Source organism: Eriocheir sinensis, unplaced genomic scaffold, assembly GCF_024679095.1.
Source record: "Eriocheir sinensis breed Jianghai 21 unplaced genomic scaffold, ASM2467909v1 Scaffold8, whole genome shotgun sequence".
Lineage (NCBI taxonomy): Eukaryota > Metazoa > Arthropoda > Malacostraca > Decapoda > Varunidae > Eriocheir > Eriocheir sinensis.
The window spans coordinates 1,720,726-1,729,191 of record NW_026112164.1 but is presented as its reverse complement, the minus strand read 5'-3'; the positions used below and the strand labels follow the sequence as shown (position 1 = coordinate 1,729,191).

Genomic DNA, 8,466 nt, shown 5'->3' with positions numbered 1-8,466 from the left:
TTCAATATCTATATGGATGGTATTATTAGAGGAATTAAGGGCAAAGTTGGAAAAGTTGGAGTAAGACTGTTCGATGAGGGAAGGAAGTGGGTACTGAATTCAGTACTGTTTGCTGATGACACGGTGCTCATTGCTGAAAATGAAAGTGACCTACAAAATTTGGTCAGTGTTTTTGACAGTGTCTGTAACAGGAGAAAGCTGAAAGTAAATGTCAACAAAAGTAAAGTGATGGTTTGTGAGCGAAGTAGAAGTGAGGTTGTAGATTTTGTATGCCCATATAGAGTGGGAATTGAATGTGAAAAAGAATGCAAAATAATTTTGAATGGTGAAGAAATGGAGGAGGTCAATGAGTTTAAGTACCTTGGATCAGTTATGTGTAAGCATGGTGGTATGGAGGGAGAGACAAGAGAAAGGGCATTGCAAGGAAGAAGGGTGGTAGGGTCTTTGGGACGAATCATGAATGCCAGAAGTGTGAGCATGGAGGTAAAGAGGGATTTGAGAAATACAATAATAGTACCAACCCTCACATATGCAAGTGAAACGTGGGCCTGGAATGAAAGTCAGAGGTCTAGAGTGCAGGCAGTGGAAATGAGTTATTTGAGGAGTGCTTGTGGTGTGAGTAGAATGGATGGAATGAGTAATGAAAGTGTGTACGAGCATTTTGGAATGTGTCACAGGGGTGAAGGGAAGAAGTGTGGAGTGGTGGAAGAAGTGAAGCGACAGACTTTAAAGTGGTTTGGCCACATGGAGCGAATGGAGGAGAGTAAGATGACCAGAAGGGTGTATGTGAGCGAGATAGAGGGAGGGAATGCTGGAGGACGACCTCCAGTGAAATGGAGGGATAGGGTGCAAGAGTACGTTGGGGAGAGGGGGGAAAGATCTTTGAGAAACTTTGAGCAGGCAAGGATGGAGTGTCTGGATAGAGAAAGTTGGAAGCTCTTCTGCCATGGTCATCCCCTGGCGGGAGCTCCTAGGAGCAGGCGTCCATGAAATGATGATGATGATGATGATACAATTCAATGAAGAAAACTGTAAATTCCTGCACCTTGGAAAGGAATATCCAGCACACCAATACCACATGGGAAACACTCCACTATCCACCACAGAGGCAGAGAAAGACCTGGGAGTGTATGTAACCAGGCTACCAGTAAAAGCCAAATCCATGCCAGTCGCAGCAGTCGAGTTGCTTAGAATTCAACGAAAATCAATTGTATAAATGACTGCGGTGACTTTTAAAATATTTTTGCTCTAATATACTTTTTTCATAAACTTGGCACCTCATTAGGGAGCTGGACAGCATAGGGATGGACTTAGCATGAAGAAAGAAAGGAAAGTCAGTTTGCTAAATGGGGAAATAAAAACTGGCTTGACGTGCAAAGGAAAAAATGTAAATAAGGAAAATCTCACTCACTGATGCAACAATAAGGCAAAATCAGACAGCGATGTGAAGGAAAAAGTGAAAAGAATTGAAATTGCATAGGATGAAGAAAGGCGCAGAAAGCCATGAGCAGCAAGGTGTTGGATGGGGTGGAGACAGGGGTGACAGTAAGCCGGTACACAGTGGTACACCGTACCGGTAAGAGATATACAGCCGCCTACAGCCTGTACACAGGGGTACACTGTACCGGTAAGAGATATACAGCCGTCTACAGCCTGTACGCAGGGGTACACTTTTGAAGACAGTACCGGCAAGATTCTAATCTTACTTTCACCCCTGGGGGGAGACATGCAGCTGACAGAACTAGGAATAAAAGGTACCACTCCCTGCAGCCTACCTGAACACCTTGGAACATTCCGGACAAGTGCATCCCTGGTGTGGCCTGAGGTGCTCGGCCAGCAGGGAGGTGTGGGGAAAGGTGCGGCCACACTGGTGGCTGCCGTGGGCCTTCCCGTGGACTCTCGCCTCGTGCCGCTGGAGCGCCTCCTTCCTGCTGAACCCTCGGCCACACGCCTCACACAAGGTGCTGCCCTGCAAGGGACAGGGAAGCCTCAACACACGCATCAGCCACCAACAACGTCGCAATCCACACAAAAAACATGTCATCATCTTTAGCTGGGGGGATGGAGTGTACCTGGATTTGAAAAAGGCATTTGACAAAGTACCGCACAGAAGACTAATTTGGAAAATTAAAAATAGGGGTGGAGTGGGTGATGGACTGATTAAGTGGCTGGAGGACTTCCTAACTAACAGGGAAATGAGGACAATAATTAGGGACAGGGTTTCCAACTGGTGCCCTGTGATGAGTGGGGTCCCACAAGGTTCGGTGCTGGCACCAATAATGTTTGCTGTTTATATAAATGATATGGTGGACGGAGTGACCAGCTATGTGAGTTTGTTTGCAGATGATGCAAAGCTATTGAGACGAGTCAATGATGTGAAGGACTGTGAGGCATTGCAGAGGGACCTGGACAAAATATGGGAGTGGAGTGGTACATGGCAGATAGAACAACCTTGGGATATGTAAAAAAAAATAGAGTTTGGTAGGAGTGGTAGATGTGAATACAATTATAAGATGGGAAGTGAGATAATATGCAAAGGAATGGAAGAAAAAGATTTGGGAGTGACTGTCTCAGAGAACATGTCACCGGACAAACACATCAACAGGATAACATAAGGACAACATTTGTGTATTTTGGACGAGGAGATGATGAAGAAAATAATAGTTACAATGATAAGGCCAAGGTTGGAGTATGCAGCAGTGGTCTGGTCTCCTCATGAAAAGAAGAACATAAGAAAGCTGGAAAGAGTGCAGAGAGTGGCAACTAAGGTAGTACCGGAACTTAGGGATCGGACTTACGAGGAGAGACTCAATAGCATGGGGCTCACAACCCTGGAGAGAAGAAGAGAGAGAGGAGACCTGATAGCGGTGTACAGGGTGGCAAGCGGGGTGGAGAATCTGGACAGAGAGGACCTGTGTGTGTGGAGCGAGAGGGAAACGAGAGGACATGGAAAGAAGTTGAGGGTGTCCACGTGTAGGCGAGATGTGAAAAAGTTTAGCTTCCCAAACAGAAGCATTGAGCTGTAGAATAGACTGGAGGAGGAGGTGATTTGTGCAAGAAACATTCATGATTTTATGGAAAAGTTGGATAAGAGGATATGGAGACAGGACAGCGTGAGCGGAGCTCCTTTCCTGTGTCACAACTAGGTAAACACACACACACACACACACACACACACACACACACACAGACAGACAAACCCACACACACAACACACACACACACACACACACACACACACACACGGCCCGGTAGCTCAGAGGTAGAGCGTCTGGCTCACAACCAGAAGGACCGGGCTTCGATTCCCCAGCCTGGTGAAGATAAGTTGGGTTTATCTTCTTTCACGTGTAGCCCCTGTTCACCCAGCAGTGAGTAGGTACGCGATGTCAGGCAAGGAATTGTGACCTCGTTGTCGCGGTGTGTTGTGTGTGAGTGGTCTCAGTCCTACCCAAAGATCAGTACCATGAGCTCTGTGTTCCTCCGTAGGGAAACGGCTGGCTGTCTCGAGAGAGACCCGCAGCAGATCAAGAGGTGAATTGCACACACACACACACACACACACACACACACACACACACACACACACACACACACATGTAAGAAACAATAAAGACTGTAATTCTGCAAGAAGACCTAAACAAGATTTGGAAGTGGAGTATGGAATGGGAGATGAAATTCAATGTGAAAAAATGTCATGTTATGGAAATGGGAAAAAGTGAAGGAAGACCAAAATGGACATATAAAATGGGAGATGGTGAAACATTAAAGAAAGTTCAAGAAGAGAGAGATCTGGGAGTAATAATGCAAGATAACAAACAGCCAGAGAGTCACGTTAATTGAATATTCGGGAATACGTATAACATGGTGAGAAATATAGGAACAGCATTCCACTACATGGATATGATGAGAAGGTTAATTACCACCATGACCAGACCAAAGTTGGAATTGCAGAGGCAGTGTGGTCTCCTCATAAGAAGAAACACATAAAGAAACTAGAAAGAATACAAAAATGGCTCCAGAGCTGGAGGGATTGACACATGAGGAAAGACTGAAGGAAATGGACCTACCAACACTAGAACAAAGAAGAGAAAGGGGAGACCTAATACAAATCTACAAATTATTGAGCAAAATGGAAGAAGTAGACAACGAGGAGTTACTACTAAAAGAGGAAATTACCGCCAGGAACACAAGAGGACAGTAAAAAATTGAGGAAAGGAAGATGCTTGAGAGACATAAAGAAATATAGCTTCCTGCAAAGAAATATAGAGCTTTGGAACAGACTAAGTGAGGATGTAGTATTGGCGAGGAGTGTGCTAAGGAAAAGTTGGATAAATGTAGATATGGAGACGGGACCACACCAGAGTAAAGCCCAGGCCTGTAAAACTACAACTAGGTAAATACACACACACACACACACACACACACGATATCCTTCTCTTTGATCTTCCTGTGTTAGTCTTCCCTAAGCTGTCCTTCCCTTCCCCTCACTCTCTCTCTCCCTCGCCTTCCATCCTGAACAAACCCTTGCAGCCCTTCATGCTCCCTCTTACTCTTTGTCTAGGAGTGGCCCATCATCTGTAGTCCTGGCCATCCTGCCCTTGGCCATGGCCGGCACCGTGGGCAGCAGCATCTTGGTGGTCAGCTCACGGCCACAGACCTTGCCCACGACCTGACCTTTGGAAAAAAGAATGGAGGTGATTTCCAGCAAATACCACTGATAAATAAATGGCCAGGAAGGGGCAAGTTTAATACCTGTGGACACTACGCTGCTTTAATAGCAAGATCTCACAAAATATATATATATATATATATATATATATATATATATATAAATATATATATATATATATATATATATATATATATATATATATATATATATATATATATATATATATATATATATATATATATATATATATATATATATATATATATATATATATATATATATATATATATATATATATATATATATATATATATATATATATATATATATATATATATATATATATATAAGAGATTAATCTGAAAAAAAATTATCTAAAAAAGTATAAACCACGATATGGGATATTCTCTCTCTCTCTCTCTCTCTCTCTCTCTCTCTCTCTCTCTCTCTCTCTCTCTCTCTCTCTCTCTCTCTCTCTCTCTCTCTCTCTCTCTCTCTCTCTCTCTCTCTCTCTCTCTCTCTCTCTCTCTCTCTCTCTCTCTCACACACAAAACTAGGTAAATACACACACACACACACACACACACACACACACACACACACACACACACACACAACCTGCCTCGCCGCCCCAAGAAACATCAGATTAACTCAAGCAGTTGTGTCAAGAACAGGAGTGAGTCCTTTGCTCTCCAGTACTGAACAAACATCACATCATGAAGCCAAACATCAGATTCTCATCAAGTGTGCGTCTAGTGGTGGGTGGCAGGTGACCACGACCCACCTCAGGTGAGACTGCCCATCATGAGTGAGGCCCCCAATGCTCTCCTCAACAATGAGCAAAGCTGAAATGTCAGGGGAAATTCTCAACAATACTGGCAGCATGGAGCATCACCAGGGCTCAAGGCAGCTCTCCCTTAGTTTCCGAGACATGAAAATAAAGAGAGCTGAGAAGAAGGGCGCGGACTCAGTTCTGGATGACAAGTTTTCCCTACTCTTCCAGGCACAGTTCAGTGTTGGTGAGGTGGTGTTCCAAGTGTGTCACTGCCTGCAGTGTTCATGGCAGCCAGGAGCCTCATGCTTGGCCCACAGTCTGCTGGGATGATGCATTTGCCAAGCAAGGGCGCACACACTGCCTCAGAAGGTTCCATGGCCACAGGTTTTGGACGTGTTTGATGCCAAATTCCAATCTGCCACAGGAAGAGGCTTGACAGAAGACAACCTAAAGTTCTTAGCTGGAAAGGCATTCAGGAGTCCTCAAGTACAAGATTTCACTAACATGTCATGGTCATGGTTCTGCAAGGAGCCTCTGTCAGGACGGAACTTAACTTTTTGGGAGTGGTTCTTTGAAGGTCACCAAGGAGCACAGCCTTAGAGCCTTGGGCTTTGTGGGACACCCGCAGGCTGAGGAAATGATAAAAAACTCCAAGCCTAGGGCTCCTGCGCTTCTCTGACTCAGAAGTTGGGGGAGGCAATATGGCATGGAAGACACCACTAAAGACTGTGTTCAGAGGCAGGTATTCCTGCTTCAGCCTTGTACCAGTAACTCCTTTGTCCGCTGGGTGAGGTGCTAAGGTACAGTTTGGGGCATGTGCTATAGCAGACCTTCAATTCGTCCTGTACCTGAACCCAAAGAGCAGCAAGTACTACACCACAGCCAACAATGGGTGTGTCAAGCCTCGTCTAATTCTTAACATCCCAGCAGCAGGGCATGTCAGGGGAATCTTAGCCCAGTGCTCCACAAGCAATGTATCCAAGGCATGATGCCGCAGATCCACCTCCTGTGAGCACCAAGCCATCTCATTGTGCTCGGTATTATAAGACACTTTGGCTTCTCACATCAGCTATTTCTGAAGGTCAAAGAGGGGGTCAATCAGGTTCTAATGAGTGTTTTTTAAGGTTCATGCTACAGAAGAAGGATCAAACTACCACCGGGCTCATAAAACCACCCCTGGAAATGCTCACAACTCCTAGGAAAGCCTTGCCAAATATGTGAACCTGGTTAACAAAATGTTTTAATATAGGAGTGACAATGTGTCTCCACAACGCCCCCACAACAACCCTGCTGATTGTCCTGACACCCTGGAAAGCCTGCCAGACACAGACTTCTCAGCCTCCATGTGGTCCTCAGTGTTTGGCAGCGTGACAGACAGGGACTGACTGGAAAAGTGGACACTTGTCCGTGGTGGAAAATATTATTTGCATGCTGTTCACAACTAATGGATGTTAAGAAACAGTACAGAAATATTCTCATAGATTGTCTGTCATAAACCTAGTAAATGTTTATCAGTGTTTGTAGGAGTTCCTTTTGGGGTGTTGTATTAGCTAATATGAATACAAGTGTGCCGATGGAGGCTCATAAGTGCTGCAATCCCACTTTTTCATAATAATAATAATAATAATAATAATAATAATAATAATAATAATAATAATAATAATAATAATAATAATAATAATAATAATAATTAACAAAATTACATGGGCCAGGTTTAACACTGCTCTTGTTTAGGAAGAAATTAAGTATGATTTGCAGGTACCTGAAAGGATCACTTGACCTTTGGCCTCAACCCATGGAGCTAGTCTGCTATCAGGAACACTCAACTGAGACTTTCCATTCATCCACACACACACACACACACATTCTCTCGCTCTGCGGCTCAGTCACCCACCTTCCCCACGGCCCGGCCTCCCAGCACAGAGAAGGTCACCCCCATGGCCTTGCTCATCAGGGTCTTGATCCTCACCACGCGGGACACCTTGGCGCCACTCAGGTAACACTTGACCTGCGGGATGCCACTGCCGGCAGCCACGGGCTGTGAGGCGGAGGGGAGGAGGGAAGGAGTGTCAGTGAGCGCCGCAGAATGGTCCCCAAAATAGTGGCTTCAGAGCTAGTGACGCTTTCTTACTTTTTGATATCGCTGGGCACATGAGAGCAACAGCATCACACAGCATTGACTCAAAGCCTGTGTACTGCTGCAAGGGGATGAAGGAATGAAGAAGCTGCTTACTCTTGCATAAGGGACTTGGACAGCATAGGGAAGAGCTAAAGTAGAAAAAGAGTTTGTAGGATGGGTCAGGCCAGGCTGGGTTAGGTTAGAAAGGGGGTGAAAGAATGAAGAAGCCAGTTAACTCTTGCATAAGGGACTTGGACAGCATAGGGAAGAGCTAAAGTAGAAAAAGAGTTTGTAGGATGGGTCAGGCCAGGCTAACTTAGGTGTGGAGGGGGCTGGGTTAGGTTAGGAAGGGGGTGAAAGAATGAAGAAGCTGGTTAACTTTTGCATGAGGGATTTGAACAGGATAGGGATGAGCTACAGAGGAAAGTTTGTAGGATGGGTCAGGCCAGGCTAGGTTAGGTGTGGGGGGCTGGGTTAGGTTAGGAAGGGGGTGAGAGAGTAAGGAAGCTGGTCAACTCTTGCATAAGGGATTTGGACAGCATAGGGATGAGGTAGAGTAGAAAAAAAGTTTGCAGGATGGGTCAGGCCAGGCTGGGTTAGGTGTGGGGGGCTGGGTTAGGTTAGGAAGAGGAGGGGACAGTGGGATTGGTTGGTTTAGTAAGGGCAGGAAAGAATGAAGAAGCTGGTTAACTCTTGCATACGGGATTTGGACAGCACAGGGATGAGTTAGTGTAAAACAGAGAAATACAGACACACAAACCCTCACATAAAACTCAAAAGATCAACACAAGACTTAACTCAACTTGTGTCTACTCCAACAAGGCATATCCGGACACACTCACCTCCACATAAGAGCCGAGGAAGGCAGCCACAAGCGCCGGGCCAATGTTCAGCGCGACA

At 45.2% G+C, this 8,466-nt stretch overlaps 1 pseudogene; it reads left to right on the top strand.

Annotated features, from left to right (window-relative positions):
* Positions 1-5,492: 5,492 nt before the first annotated feature.
* On the top strand, positions 5,493-6,354 carry LOC126994465 (signal transducer and activator of transcription 5B-like; annotated as a pseudogene).
* The last annotated feature ends 2,112 nt before the right edge of the window (positions 6,355-8,466 follow it).